The sequence below is a fragment of the Sceloporus undulatus genome, chromosome 2 (assembly GCF_019175285.1).
Source record: "Sceloporus undulatus isolate JIND9_A2432 ecotype Alabama chromosome 2, SceUnd_v1.1, whole genome shotgun sequence".
NCBI lineage: Eukaryota > Metazoa > Chordata > Lepidosauria > Squamata > Phrynosomatidae > Sceloporus > Sceloporus undulatus.
In genome coordinates, this window is record NC_056523.1 from 79,506,166 (window position 1) to 79,522,789 (window position 16,624).

Here is a 16,624-nt window from a genome sequence, read left to right on the forward strand (position 1 = left end):
TAGCCATTCGTTGCCTGGTGAAGAGTGGGGGAGGTGTCACCGCATTTCTGGCTCTGTCCCCATGGCCAGAGGCAAAGTGATTACATCCTCTGCTGGGTCCATTGGGTCCTTTTAAGGTCACAGCATCTGATGTACTTTTCACATTGGTACCGGGAATGCTTCTGCAATCCCCCCTGCTCTCCACCAAAGTATGGAATGACTGCAGTGGCATCACCAGTGTGTGTGTTTTGTGCGTATGTGTGGACCGCACTGGGTGACACCACAGAGGAGGATTGACACCCAGTTGGTCCTCCTCTGGCTGTGTGGGACCAACAACCAGTTGGTCCCTCCTCTGAATGTACCCTTTCCGTCTTCCCAGTGCTTTGGCTGGCTTGCTTGAGCTGGCCAAGGCACTGGGGAAGAGGAGCAAGCACATGTGTGCCCTTCTACCTTCCCCCTCACTTGTTGCCCTCCACACCTGCAACGATGAAACCAACATTAGGGACACCATTGATGGATGGGGGTCTTCAGTGGCTCTGTGGTAGGTTGAGGGAGACTTTTGGTTGCTGTGAGGGTAGTTGGGAACACCAAGTTCAGCAGTGATCAATAATAGACCTTGTTGTTATGTTGTTGCTTGAAGTCATTTCAACTAATGGTGACCCTAAGGTGAACTGGTATGGGATTGCCATTGCCATCCTTTGATGATATGAGGTCACCCAGTGGGTTACATGGCTGAGCCAGATTCAAACCCTAAGAAGCTTGTGTAATGTAGTGTTCTGAGAGTGGACTGTGACTGAAGAATAGGTTCGAACCCTGTTCTGCCATGAATACCATGGGGTGACCTTGGGTAAGTTACACTCTTCAGCTCGAGAGAAAGGCAAACGCAAACCCCTCTGAATAAATCTTGCCAAGAAACCCTGTGATAGGTTCACCTTAGGGTCCTCCTAGGTCCAAATGACTTGAAGGCACACAACAACCCCACAAGGCGGGCCTTTTCAGTGTGTATCCGTGTGACCCTCTCTGTCTTTAGACAGCATTTGCTGTTTGGCATACATTGACTTGCTGGTAACAATGATGTGTTTCTTTAGGATATTTCCGGACGGGGTTCTCACGCTAGTATTTGAATTGTGCAGCTGTTTCATTTTTCTTCTTACCGGTATTAATTTTCCATGATTAAAAAAAAAAAATGGCAGAAGTGGTGGAAAAAAAAGGGAGGGCTACAAGTAGGGTTGCCATTAGTCAGGACCTCCAAACCGGGACAAATGTAGGACAAATTTTCAAATGTAGGACCTTTTTTTTTGGGTCCTACATTTGAAAAAGAGCTCGCTGAGAGGGAGGTCCTTCTCCGCTTGGGCTCCATTCACGGAGCCCAAGCGGAGAAGGAATCCGCCCCCAGGGAGGCATTCTTTTCCCCTTGGGCTCCGTTTTTGCCAACGTGAACGGAGCCCAAGCGGAGAAGGAATCTGCTCCCTTTCCAGGCCTCCTGGAGGCTTGTCTCAAGAGGCCTGGAAAGAGGGAGGAGAGCGCCCGAGATCGCGGCGATTGCGGCGATCGCGGACGTCCCCCCTCCCTTTCCAGGCCTCTGTGGAGGCTTGGCCTTCACAGAGGCCTGGAAAGAGGGAGGAGAGCGCCTGAGATCGCGGCGATTGCGGTGATCGCGGGAGGCCCCCTCCCTTTCCAGGCCTCTGTGGGCTTGGCCTTCACAGAGGCCTGGAAAGAGGAGGAGAGCGCCGCGATCTGGCATCGTGGCGGATCGCGGGCAGCCCCCCTCCCTTTCCAGGCCTCTGTGGAGGCTTGGCCTTCACAGAGACCTGGAAGAAGGAGGAGAGCGCCGCGTCATGCGATCGTGGCAATCGCGGGCGGCCCCTCTTTCTAGGCCTCTGTGGAGCTTGGCCTTCACAGGGCCGGGGAAAGAGGGGCAGAGCCAGGCCGCCTCCCTCGGCGGAGGAGGCCAAGCAGGGAACGGCCCCTCTCATGCGAGGCTCCTTTCCCTGCTGGCGTCCGTCGCAGGGTGGGTTCCGGGGGCGGGGCAAACCGGGGCGGGACCGTGCGGACCCGCCCCAAACCGGGAAAGTCCCGCCCCCCGGCGGGATATGGCATCCCTAGCTACAAGTGGCATAAAGTCACCTGAGGCCTTCATAAAATCCAGTCAAGAAGCAGATGGCTGGCTATCAGCTGGAATCACCCCTGTTCCCCATATGCTTTTGGCCTGATATTGCTGCTGATTACCTCAAGTATTTTGTTTTTGTTTCAGTGGCTGGTTGTTCTGTTGTATGTTTCTGCTGCTGCTGTTGGAATTATTGATCTGTATTTTTTAAATTTAATATAGCAATAGCTGCCTTGAGAATTCTTTTTGGGAGGGAAAGACAGGATAGAAATGCTTTAAATAAATAACGGATGCCTACTTCCAAATATGTGTGTAGAGGACTGCAGTCTAAGACTAATCTTTGGAGCAGAAAGTCCCCAGTTTATATCTCCTATTAGTGACAAACAAATAAAGTGGCCACAGGCAAACAACTGCAACATCCCGTGTTTAGTATAATATGGGAGTATTACTACTGCCTTATCTGTAACTATTGCACCTGCTATTCTGCTTGTCAGCCTAAGTACAAAGTGTCCTAGAGCATTGGTTCTCAACCTTCGATCCTCCAGATGATTTGGACATTGACTCCCAGAGGTTGCAGTCAATATAGCCAGTGCAGTGGCGTCACTAGGGTTAGTGTCACCCAATGCAATAACTCATGGTGTCACCCCACTATTGAACCCCTCCCATCCCACACCATACAGAATCTTTAGTCATTTTTTTGCACTAATGTTACTCATTAATTGTAATTCTTGCATATCACTGAATGTCATGGTAATAGTCATGACATAAACAACTAGAAAAAATTAAATTATACCTTTAAATTACAATACCTTATGCACAGCCTCAGTGCATTTACATATACATAGGCCTATTACAGACAGGCCAAAATAAAGCTGCTTCGAGTCACTTTGGAGGTATGGTATTTCAATGATGCATGCATTCTAAGAGTCCAAAAGCCGCATCAAAGCTGCATTCCAGTCCTTAGAAATGGAGTGTGGCTTTGGTGCGGCTTTTGGACTCTTAGGACATATGCATTATTGAAATACCATACCTCCAAAGTGACTCGAAGCAGCTTTATTTTGGCCTGTCTGTAACAGGCCATAGTTTCATGTAGTTGAAGTGAAGATTTGGTATAGCATGATGTTTTTAATGAAAAATTTAAAATAATCTTTTAAAATGAATTTTCTTTTTTTAAAAAATATATAAAAGTAAAAAAGTAAAACAACAGCAACAACAACCCTGGGATTTCTCCTTCCTCCTTAACCTCATTCACCCCATCTCTTCAGCATTTTAATGGGACATAGGCAAATGCCACAGTCCATTTCTGCCAAAAAGCAGATGTTTGAGGAGCAGGGGTGTCACCCCACCTTAGGGTGTCACCTGGTGCAGTCTGTACCCCTGCACCTTCCTAATGGACTACTGGGAGCTGAAGTCCCAAACATTTGAGAACCACTGTCCTAGAGCAATTTTCACTTAGCATCATAGCCTATGCCATCTTTGGCACCAGGCAAATGTCTCTGGCAGTGATACCATGAGGACTGGTATTTGGGGCAAAAGATGAGGAACCCACTCATGCTGGCTGAGGTGGAGCAGTAATGTTACTCTGGCCCCTAAAATCTAAGCACACAGTACAAAAACCCAGCCAAGGTATTTTGGCACAGGAAGCAGAAAATCTCCAGAGTACCTCTCTCCCATCTGTGAAAGCAAAATTACAAAATTAAATAACAATTTACTGCCCTTTCATAACACTCTAACTCTGCAGCCTGGGGCAGCTATTGCATTATGCCTAGTGGCAGTCCTGGTAGTTAAACCGTTTTGGCTGGCTGGGTGATACCTTTGATGCTGAGACATGGTAGCCCCCAGGTCTTTCTTGCCCGTCTGGGAGATATCAAAGGCATCTACCCATTGGTTATCCATGAAAGATACAACAAATTCTGTTACCACAGATGAGTTTGACCCTACAAGTCAGTTTAGCTTGATTTGTATGGTGCATTGCAGTAGTACTTCAAAGCCCTTCTGGCTTCTGAAAGAACTGTGTATAGTTTGATGTCCTGTCTCCCTTGCCATGAAATTATATTTGTAAGTGACAGCTTGTGGCACCTGTTCCTTTATCTCAAATGTGGCACTGGAATGTACTATTTATAAGCCAAAGGAAAGAAATGAGGCTGACACATTGAATGCCTTGTCTGTACAAGGGACAACACGCCCTGTTCCGCCAAGCTGTAAATGTTTCCACTCGAGATTATAGTAAATAGTTTTGGTCTTTAAAAAGAAGAGGAAGAAAGATGCTTCTGTAGCCCATTTGTTTCCAGAACTGCAGCATCACTACCAGAAATAAGCATTGTGGGTTTTTTGGTTGCGTCTCAGTCACCCTGACACAGGAAATACAGATTTAGTGTGATCAGCTCAAGAAGAGAGAAAACAAAAGGAAAGCATGGCACATGACTTTCATACGAAACAGTCTTTTCCACAGCCAGCCCCCTAAGCCATGGCTTGGAAACAATTTCTCAACCAGATCACATTTTCTCTCTTGCCAGATAGATCCCTCCCCCCAGGTTACAGCAAACATTGTTATCACTAGAAACTTGTGATAATGGTTGTTTTCAGTGGCATAACAGAATGCCAGTCACATTTAGATGTACTCAGGAGCAGATGGTATGAAACACCACAGTGCAGACTGGCATAGCTGCCAAGATTTTTGCTGCTTTCTTGCAAATTATGTAATGTGCCAATTGCAATCTAACTGTGTGTGTGGGGGGGGGGGGGGGTAAGGGACATAACATGATTAGTGCTGCATGTGCTGATCTGTGGCCTTGGGGTGCCCCACATTTGACAGTTGTTGTTGTTTTTGGTGAATAGATACCTGCAATTTATTTGTCATTTATTCACTTTAACTTGTTGCCCAACCTATTCCAAGAGCAAAGATTGGCAAGTGGCATAAGCAATAAAAAGTTGGCTGATTCCTGTCTGCACAGTTTAATAGTACATCAGTTCTTCAGTCTAAATAGTAAAAGCCTTTCCACAACCTTCATGACCACATGGACTTTGAATTCAGGGGTCCTCATTCGAAGCCACTTTATTCATAACAACACACTAGCTCTCTGACTAGTTGTTTGGAAGCATAGCTAGACAAAGCCTACTTCTAAGGAACCTGTGGTGTGTGTGTGTGTGTGTGTGTGTATGGAGGGGGAGAGAGAGAAAGTTCATGCTCTGACAAGATATCTCTGCTGCCAAAAAAAAAAAATCTCAGTGTTGTAATTTTTTTTTAAAGGACTTCCCATACCATAGAATCACAGAATGGGAACGGGATCTCAATTGTCATCTAATTCTGTCACCTAGGACTTTATTATACCAGCTTTTTCTCTCACAACAATCGTGTTAGCGAAGTAAACAGAAGCACACTAGTTTGACAACATTCAGTATCACATTCCTCTGCTATCATATGAGTATGCAACTTTGGCAATCCACGTTCACTTCTACTCTGGCTCCATAATCCTGCCTTTCAGCAGATGTCATCAAGTGTGCCTCTCTGCCAAGGTTGTTTTTACTCCATTCCTATTGGGTTTTTAAATTTTTGTTCTAATTTTGCAATCACAGCAAAAATAACAATATAAAAACCAAAAGGCATGGAATAAAATGGCCAGCTTGGGAATAGTGGAGGCAGGGAGAGGGCAGAGGAGAGGGTCTCACCTTCTTATGCCACATGGCTGCCATCAATAGTTTCTGCCTTGGAAGGGACCTATCACACTAAGGGACTAATGGAATGATATTAGGCATCTACTGGCAAGTTTTTCCTATCAGTGAAATGGTAGCTCTACAGAAACAAAGGAAATGCAAAACAGCCATTGAATAGACACTGTGTGATACATACTGGCCAAATATGCTAATACCTTGCTTTAATTCCAGTTTACTGCCTTATATGATGAAGTCTCTCTTAGGAGTTTATCACACGGGAGGAATTTCTCTTAATTTCGAATTAAAAGAAAGGGGGGCCAGAATGCATTCATGTGAATTCGCTAATTCAGCGAATTTACGTGAATTGGAATTGTGTTCGAACTGACTTCCCATTGCCCGAAAATAGCTTGTCATTGCCTGAAATTGCGTGTGGTAGTCTATCATGCAATAACGTGAAACCTCTTGATTGCATTCAGATTGCCATAGGATTATACTTCCAATTTCCCTTGTCTGATAAACTCCCTAGTAAAATACATCCCATTGCTATATCATCCCTGACAAATCACCCTCTAGTCTTTGCTTTAAAATGTCTACTGAAGGAGAGTCCATCATATTCTAAGGTTGGGCCCAAACAGACAGGCCAAAATAAAGCTGTTTCGTGTCACTTTGGAGGTATGCTGTTTAAATGATGCATGCATCCTAAGAGGCCAGAAGCTGTGCCAAAGCTGTGCTCCAGTTCTTAGGACTGGTGCATGGCTTTGGCGCAGCTTCTGGCCTCTTAGGACGCATGCATCATTTAAACAGCATACCTCCAAGTGACATGAAACAGCTTTATTTTGGCCTGTCTGTTTGGCCCTGTTGTCTGGTGCATATGAGGAATTTTCTGCCAGGTCTTCACAGTCTAATTTGTTTTTTCTTGTACGTAATTTGAACCCGTCAGTTTGGGCCCTGTCTTCCAGTGTGAACCAACATTTCTTCAACATCTACATAACACCCTTTATTTGAAGATGGTTATCATGACACTTAGAATTACAGAATCCTAGAGCTGGAAGAGACCACAAGGGCCACCAGTTGAACCTGGCCATGCAGGAACTCACAATCAAAGCACTCCTGAATCCAACAGTTGGCCATCCAGCCTCTGTTTAAAAACCTCTGCTTTATCATCTCTTCTTCCAGTTAAATGTACCCAGTTCCTTAAATCATTCCTCATAGGATTCATGTGCTACAAAAGCAGTAAGTGTATTTCTCATTACATTCCTTGTCTGTTTTTGCTGATGTTGCTTGCTGATCTTGGAACGTCAGTCAGGCCTTAGCCAAATCACTAACACATATTCTGCCCTTTTCTTGGCTGGACATTTTCTCATGACATTCCAGTATTTGTGAGTTTTGTAAGAATCTCCTTATGACCAACCTAAGTAAATTTCAGATGGTTGCTATAGCAACACCTTTACGATTATTCTGGCCCATCACTATAGTAATATGTTACCCTCTTTATTAATGACTCTAAATATTTTCCAACTATTTCAAAGCATTTGTGTTCTTCACTTTCGAAAGCACTCTTTCCCAATGGATGCACTGAGCAGGTGTCCAGCTCTGGTTCAGTACCTATAATGTTTTATGTCATTTTTGATCCTGTCTTCACATGCATTTGTTTCTGTAGTGCACACTTTTTTTTCTTTACAAAATTGTGTGAACTCTTTAAGCACTGCCCACTACTAAGTGCAGAACTTTCCACTCAAGTACCTATATACTTGTACACACAGCTTCAGTTCTGTCACGCTATAAAATTGTAGCAAAGTGATTTCATTTTAACTGTCATGTCAACATCCTTATGGAATCCTGAGATTTGGAGTTATAGAGAGTTCTAGTGCCTCATCAAACTACAAATCTCAGGATTCCATATGTTACCATGGCAGTTAAAGTGGAATCATAATGCTATAATTGTATGGTGTAAATGGGCTTCTGATAAATCTGATGCAGTTTTTTTGAAGGGCAGAAGGGAAAGGAACCTTTTGAAAGGAATTGTGAAGTACAGCTGGTCCTCTGTATCCACAGATTCTTTATTTACACATTCAACCATCCACGGTTTGATAATATTTTTAAAAATTTCAAAAAGTTAATTTTGATTTTACCATTTTATTATAAGGGACACCATTGTACAATGCCATTGTACTGAATGGGATTTGAGAACACAACAATTTTGGTATCGACAGGGGTCCTGGAACTAAACCACAGTAGATACCAAGGGCCCATTGTAGCTGGATTCAGAGATCATGAAATACTGTACCTGGTTTATATAGAAAGGTAGGCTCCTTTTCGTTATGCCAAATTCAGAAGCCATCTAAGAAGCTTCATACTACCTGCCAATCACAAAGACCAATGTTGAATGGCTATTTCATGTACTGTACTTGATGTCTCAGGAAACTTAAGGATAGATCACCAGCCATGCTTTGGTTCACGATCCAAAGCTGTTCGTACATTCAATTCACATCTAAAGGTTTAATAATCGGACTACTAATCAGAGTAGGCGGGATATAAATAAAAGATTTATTATTATTATTATTATTATTATTATTATTATAGTTATGAGTTGCTGCATAAGTGCCTTTTCAACATTAACTAAACAATTGTTTTACTTAATGACATGCTGTGGTAGGCCAGTTCTGCTTATTTCCCTGTGAATGTAAATACTGAGTATGTAGAGAGATCTTGTAGCAACTCTGAGACTAAAAGAAAGAAGTCGGCAACATGAGCTTTTGTAGACTAAAGTCTACTTCCTCAAATGCATTTGAGGAAGTAGACTTTAGTCTATGAAAACTCTTGCGGCAACTTCTTTCTTTCTCAGTTAGTCTCAGAGTTGCTACAAGATCTCTCTACATACTCTACATTCTAACATGGCTATATCTTTGAATGTGGATACTGAGTTTATTACCTCCACTTTTTCAAGGATCTTTCAAATACTTTGAGATCTTAGCATAAACAAATTAATTAAGCCTGACAACACCCTGACTCCATAATTACTCGGCATTGTTTCAACCAAATATCTTTTGACTTGTCAAAGGCATTTGATCTCTTAATATTCAATAACACATCTGAGGTATAAAAAAATAACCCCCTTTTATACCGGCTTTAAAAATATCTCTGGTTTGCATTATCTTTTTTTTAAAAATGTACCACATAGATTTAAAAAAGAATCTTCTTGCTCTGAGAAAATACAAGGTATTCTGGAGATTAAGCACAGCAAAGGGAGCTCGGTTTTATATAGATGTTTATCCTGTGTGGATTGTAAATGGAGCATTGGCTGCAGCCAATAATTAAATCACCAAACACAAAAGTATCTCAAGAAATTCAGTAGCAACTGAGCTCTACAAATAACAATGCTCAAAATAGCCTAAAGAATTATTCTTCTGCAAGACTGCCCTAGCTGTTGAGTTTACAGCTGAAATCTGTGCATGGTGGTTTTCAGACACTAATTTCAGACACTACAGCTCCCTTAATCTCCCCGTCAACACAGTGAATAATCAGGGATCTGGGGATCTATAGTCAAGAAAGTGAATGTTTCAGCATCTGCTGAGAAGTACACTACTTATTATTCAAACTGATATCTTAATTGTTTTTACATAATTTTAGATTTCAAATGGAGATGGACTTCTGAACCAACTTGTCCTGTGAGGGTGGAAGAAGCAGTAGATATAATTTGAAGTAGAGAAAGAAACAAGAAGGAAAAGAGTAGGAAGAGAAGTGCAATAGAGATGAAAATAATTATTCCAGCCTAGAAGAACAAACTCAGTATAAATCTGAGTACAACTGGAACCTGAATAGGTACAGTATATTCTGGGCAACTGAATCAACTGCAACCACTAGAGTTTTTCTTCATACCTTCTAATTCCCCTTCCTTATATTTTACATCTTTCCCTAATTCCCCTTCCTTGTATTTCACATTTTTTTAGATTATAATCCAGCATTGGTTTTCTTGTTGTTGTTGTTGTGTGCCTCTCAAGTCATTTCTGGTTTATGACAACCATAAGGTGACCCTATCATGGGGTTTTCTTGGCAAATTTTGTTCAGAGGGGGTTTGCCATTGTCTTCCCCTGAGGCTGCACTCTCTCTAATTACAAAGAGAGAGAGAGAGCGAGAAAGAGAGAGAGATTGGTAAACTGCTGTAGGAGTCCTTTTTGGATGAAGAGCTGGGTAAACATTAACTATTTTTAAAAGAACGTATTGGCTATCTAGACAGTACGGTACTTAATTTCTAGAAAAAGAGATACATACAAAAACAAGATAGCATAGCAAAAGTCCCCCTCCCCTTTCCCCTTAGCACACAAGCGAGGGGCCAGGGTTCAAAAGCAAGATGTCTGGAAACACCTCCTGTATCTTTCTCTAGGCTCCATTTCCAGCATCAGCCCCATAAGCAACATGACCTTCAGATTCCTGTTACTTGAGCCGGTGAAGAGGTCTGGACAGAGACATGAGAGGTGGGCACAGGCCCCATGCCTTATAGTCTGAAACAGTGCAAGTACACAAAACCAAACACCTGTGCTGGTCAGACAGGAGGAGGAAAATATGGCTCCTTTAAGTTCTTGGAGGATTACTCTGACCAAGGAAGTACCATGCTATTGATATTTATATCAGCTATGTGCTTATTGTTATGCATGGATTTTACCTTGTTCTCTGCATGCCTCTCTCCTTGTCTGTGCACTGAATTTGAAGCATAGGGATAACAGAACAAAGTGCCCTGAAAATTCCCAAAAATATAGTTAGCTGTTCAGAAACAAAATAGCAAGGGGAAAACTTAACTTCTTGGTTTTTGAAAAGGACATTTTGCAAAGTCAACTGGTTTTTTTAAACAACTGTTTTTTAAAAACTCATAATGGAAAAGGAATTGAGAAATTCTATAATTCGTTTCCTGTTTACCAAGACTGCACTCTCTTGCAATCAGTGAAAGAGACCAGCTTCAGAAAAGGAAGTTTTCAGATCAAAATAATAATGGAAGTCTCAGTTCCAGATAAAATTACATTTAGCACTGCTCAGTTCTTTCCAGAATCTTTATTATAGTCACTATAATATAGGGGGTTATACAGTAGTCAATGTGTGCCATGAATGTAGAGGAGAACCATTAAAATAAATGTGCTTGAGGTCTGTCATTTATTTCAACAAGCATCTCAAAGCATGACAAATGCCAAGTTGAACAACTTCAATAATGCCTCTTAAAAGAATGAAGGAGTACTAAACTTGAAATGCAAGACATGTTTATATTGGGATGGGACAGTGTCCTGTGGAAAAATATGCCATCAATTCAGTTTTCCAAAGAACCCAAACAATGGATTCCTACAGGATGCCCAGATCAAAACCCCAAATATTCTCTCATATTCTCATTATTTGTAATATATGGGAGTGATCATGGAGTGAGTGCAGGCTCTAGATCAGGAGTGGGGATCATGTGGCCTTCCAGATGTTGTTGGACTACAAGTCCTAGCAGCCCTAGCTAACACAATCTAGTGAAGAATGCTGGGAGTTGGAGTCCAACAACATCTGTGGTATTACTGCTCTGGTTTAGACTAATGTGTAAGTAAGTAAGTAAGTAAGTAAGTAAAATTTTATTTGTATACCGCCTTTCTAAGACCAAGGCGGTTTCCAACATACCGCATAACAATAACAATATAACAATATGTCAATATAAACAGTATAAAATCACAAAAACATAACATTAAAAACCTTATACAATAAAAAACAATAAAAACCCCAATTCATGCCAGCTGACATGCTGATGAATTGGGCGAGGAGAGAATACTTCAGGGGTCAGGGAGTCAGGGGTAAGCTTGCTCAAATAGGAATGTTTTTAACCCCTTCCTAAACTGGGTAAGGGAGGCGGCCGAGCGGAGCTCAAAGGGCAGTGCGTTCCAGAGGCTGGGGGCCGAGATGGAAAAGGCCCTCCTAGTAGTAGCAATGAGTCTGGCCTCTGGAACCCTTAGCAATTGCTGCCTGGTTGATCTGAGTGTGCGGGGCGGATTGTACGGAGAGAGGCGGTCCTCTAAGTACCCTGGGCCCAAGCCATTTAGGGCTTTATAGGTAACAACCAACATGTGTATAAGCAAACAATTATTTCTTGTTTTAAATGTTGCTTTATTATCATCTCATGTCATACTATATCATGGGATTGCTGAACTCTGCATATTCATACTAGTAGTATTTTGCATGATCTTTTGCTGCTATTTATACACAGAGCAGCGTCTCTTTGCCTTGCATCTACTAACATGTCACTGTCTTCCATTTCCTGCAGGATTTAAAAAAATCCAAACAAATCTATATGTTATTTTAATGATGTACATGTTTATATAATGGAATTTTAAACAAGCCCATTTGAATTTCTTGGAACAAATGTTTGTATCACTGGTATCCACAAAATCAGAGAAGATGACTTCGCATGAAGTAATATTGCATCGTTTATCTATCATTCTTATGCATGAAGGGATTTTTATGATGCCAGTTGAAGCCTCTGGCAGCAATTGGTCAGCTACTCCAATGTAATTGAAGCACATGATAAGATTCAGGAAGCCCAGGAGAGAAGGAGAAAACAAGGGCTCTATATAGAAGAAACAGAAGTTCAGAAAAACAAGAGAAAATGGGATGGACCAGAAGTATGCCTAGGCAAGCACTGAAGAGGATAGCAGCTGAATTGCATTTGTGGTATTACTGCTCTGGTTTAGACTATAAATGTATAAGCAACAGCAAGAATGAGTGGAGTATTCCATTCAGAGGGCCCAAGTAAAGTAAGAAATATAATAACATGAAACATACCCATGAGCTTAGTCAGGAAAGGAGTTGTATCAATTTGGAAGCGATTTTATGTGTACTGGTAAATTTTCTTTATGTTCCTTTCTTCCTCCTAATCAGAGCTCATGACAACTCCCAACAATACAGTAAAATCCTACAACTGTACCACATATAGCTATGGTAATACAGTAGTAGGACTATTGCATGGTGTAGTAGTGCCATGAAATCCACTGGGTGGCCTTGGGCAAGTCACATGCAAAGGCAAACCTCTGAACAAATCTTGTCAAGAAAACTCCATGATATGTTCGTCTTGGGTTGCCATGAGTCGGAAATGACTTGAAGGCACAAAACAACAATAACTTCTTCAATGATGACATAACAATTTCCTCATGGCTAAAATAAATATAATGGTCCAGAACAGCCTATTTCAACAATCTTGTGATTTTGGTAGATTCTGCATGGATAATAATGTTTAGTATATTGATGAGTAAAGGCAACAGTGCTAAAGGCAAGTTCTGCCTCTGCAGCAGAAATTCATTGACTTAATCTACCTCCATACATATCAGTAAGCAGTTCACACTATTTGGAGACTAATTAGCAAACAATGAAAGAGTAGTCTTCTAAGTCAGTGGAATTAATGTATGGATCCCCTTTTAGTTTAATTTCTTGTTATTAAATAATGGCAGTTAATAAATTTGTAAGCAAGGGAATTCCCCCTTGTACGTACCAGTACAACATCTTAGTGGAGGAAAAAGAGAAGACCACTAGGAAATGGATTTGTATCCTATTCAAAATTTCCATGTCTGACACCCCCCCCCCCAATTTTCTTGATCTGGATGTTCAGTAATGGCAGCTCATGAGCAACCCTCTCTCTGATGCCTTCTTTCTGTCAAAGGAATAAGGATTCATTAGCACTTCCAAGTCTAACTGGTTTATTCTAGCATAAGCTTTGATGGACTTCAGCCCATTTGATCAAATGCATCAGATGAACTGGACTGAAGCCCACAGAAGCTTAAGATGGAATAAATGAGTTAATCTAAATAATGCCACTTATTTGATTACTTTATGCCCTTTTATGCTGAAACAGACTACCATAGATAATTTTTGCATATTTTCTATCAAAGGCTATTGCTAATTGTTTCCAGCACTTTACTAATGACCTACTATTTAAAGATCCCAAGGCTTTTGTTATAGGAGTGGGAAACCTGTGGCCTCAGTCTAATTAAGGTGAGGCATCTCTCCTTTCTGTTCAGACACTGGTGATTCAGATTTTCTCCTTTGGCAGTCCAGTAGGTGAGGAGGGGCAGGGAGTGATAGAGAGAAAAGGGATGTCCCAAACCTATGCCAGCACACATACTAGGAAGCTCTCTAAGAAAATGTGGCACTCACCCCAAACAAATATGCATCTACATCTTTCCCCTACTCCTAGTTTAGAACATAGACATGGATAGAGAACATTTCTCCTTCATCTGTTAGATACTAGTATCACAGATACTAGAGTGGGACCACGTATTACAGTTAATCAGTTTTTCCACAGTGAAATTGGATAGGACCTTGATATTACATATGTAAGAAGTAAATGTATCTGCCACAATCCAGGGTGTGAATCAATCTCACTTTCTTCTATCCAAAAACTAGAAACTTACACAGGGCTCATACACACAGGAACAAAAGCATCAGCTGAAATGTGTTATCTAAGAAATTGTGGAGCACCATTCTTGGATAGTATGAAAATTGCAATCCTTGCATACTTTTTAGATAACTGTTTTGTTGCGGGGGGTTTGAATGAAATTGTATATAATTTATTTATATGTATGGTCCTGAAACTCCTTAGATTAAGCTTTTCCCAGTATGAAGGTAAAATGATAGAAAAATCTTTATCTGCTGAATTCTGGCTGCCACGTAGCTGTGAAAGGCAAAAGAATCCTGCTACAAAGAAAAAATGAATCCCTGGTCAGGGGCATCATTAGGGTGTGGGCCATATCAGGTGACACCGCTGGTCCCTAAACATCTGTCTTTTGGCAGAAATGGGCTGTGCTGTTCGCCTGCATCCCTTTAAAACAATGGAGCTCAGTAGAAGAGATGGGGTAAGTGGGTAGCAAGGGGAGCCCTCAAGTTGTTTTAAAACATTACATTGTAACTTTTAAATTTTAATTTTAAAATATGGTTTTTTTAAAAAACATTCTTTAAAAACATCATTTTACCAAATTTTCACTTCCACATGAAACTGTGTGTGTGTGTGTGTGTGTGTGTGTGTGTGTGTACCTTTAGGCTGTGTTTATGATATTGTAATGTAAAGTTCTAATTTTAATTTTGCTAATGGTTTATGTCACAACTGTTGTCATTACATATTGCAATATATGAAAATTATGATTTATGACTTATAGTAGTGCAAAAAACATTCCTAAGGATTCTGTATTGTATGTGAAGAGTGACACCATCACTTACTACACCATAGGGTGACATCACTAGTGACGCCACTGCTCCTGGTAACCCACCTTGAAGACCTTTCCTATTTTACAATGCCATTGCTATTAGGGCAGCAAGAAACATGCTATAGGTTTACACATTTTAATATCAAAATAAAAGTATTGAGATCAACTGTCTAGATCCATTTTGGTCACTAGGAAGCATGTTCCTTGTGTTTAAAAAGACTGCATTACAGTTATCAAAAGAGGGATGGGAATCATGCAGCCCCTCAGGTGTTGCTGGATTACAACTCCCAGGAGCCCCTAACCATCATAACCAATGGCGAGGAAGGATGGGAGCTGCTGTCCATCAGCATTTGCCAGGGAATATAATTCCAGTCCCTGCAGTAGAAAGACGTAACTCTGGGTCATTTATCTCTCTCCCAGGTGAATACTGAGGGCCTCTCTGTAGTTATGATCTCCCTATCACACAGAAATATTTGCTATTTGACTTCTAAGTTTTATATTTTACTGGATTACAGCAGTAATAGTAAACACAAAAAGATACACATAGAACACTATCAATTATTCTTCTATCTTGGATTACAAACCTTTATCCCGATTGTTCATCCAGATTTATAGCATATAAACATGTACATTGTAAGGTGTAGTTGGACAAAGTGCACCCCTTCAATAGTTTTTGGATTGTAGCTTCCATGAGTCTAGACAAAATAACATCTAGTTAGCTGTAAATCAGCCACTCCTGGAGTAAATTAATAATAATAATAATAATAATAATAATAATAAATAAAATTATTTCTATTTCCCCCCTCTCCCAATGGATCGAAGCAGGATTACAAGCATAAAACCACAATAACATCTAGATTGCAATAAAATACCATCGCTTAAAAATACAATTCAGGATGATAAAAACATCATCTAACTTGCAGTATTACAGCCAAAACTAGGATTTTCCTTAGGTTCTTCATAGAAGATCAGGTGGATAGGCCTGCTGGAAGAGATCCCTCTTTAGTACCTTCTTAAAGGCATCTAAGGTGGTAATAAGACGGATCTCTTCTGGCAAGCTGTTACATAATTTAGGGGCTATGGCTGGATACGCTCTGTGGGAAGTTCTTGTTAATATGGTCTTTGAGTATTCTAATAGATTCTTTCCAGATGTTCTGAGAGTGCGGGGCGGATTGTGTAGGAAGAGGTGTTCCCTCAAGAAACTTGGGCCCAAGCCATGTAGGGTTTTAAAGGTAATAACCAACACTTTGTATTGCACCTGGAAGCTAATTGGCAGCCAATGCAGGGATTTTAGAACCGGTGTTGTGTGGTCACACCTACATGTTCCAGTGACCAGTCTAGCTGCTGCATTTTGAACTAGTTGAAGCTTCCAAACTTGGTACAAAGGTAGCCTCATGTAAAGTGCATTACAGAAATCAAGTGGAGAGATTACCAGGGCATGTACCACTGTTTCAAGGTCCTTTTGGCCCAGGTAGGGACACAGTTGGCATATCAGCCGAAGCTGGTACCAAGCACTCCTGGCCATCGCATCCACTTGAGATGATACCTGTAGAGATGAGTCTAGGAGTACTCCTAAATTGTGAACTTCGTTCTTTAGGGGAAGTGTGACCCCATCCAGGACTAGTTGACAAATCTCCATCCCTGGACTTGGGGTACCTATCACCAGGAGCCCTGG

The 16,624-nt window shown here is 41.2% G+C and overlaps 1 long non-coding RNA gene across 2 annotated transcripts; it reads left to right on the top strand.

Annotated features, from left to right (window-relative positions):
- The first annotated feature begins 6,787 nt into the window (after positions 1-6,787).
- Positions 6,788-14,702, top strand: LOC121921584. 2 transcript variants are annotated; one of them, XR_006101983.1, is made up of 3 exons: positions 6,788-6,973; positions 9,371-9,562; positions 12,021-14,702. It is a non-coding gene; the product is annotated as an uncharacterized LOC121921584 (long non-coding RNA). The 2 variants fall into 2 exon arrangements; XR_006101982.1 differs by lacking the exon at positions 6,788-6,973 and adding an exon at positions 7,906-8,044.
- Positions 14,703-16,624: the final 1,922 nt, after the last annotated feature.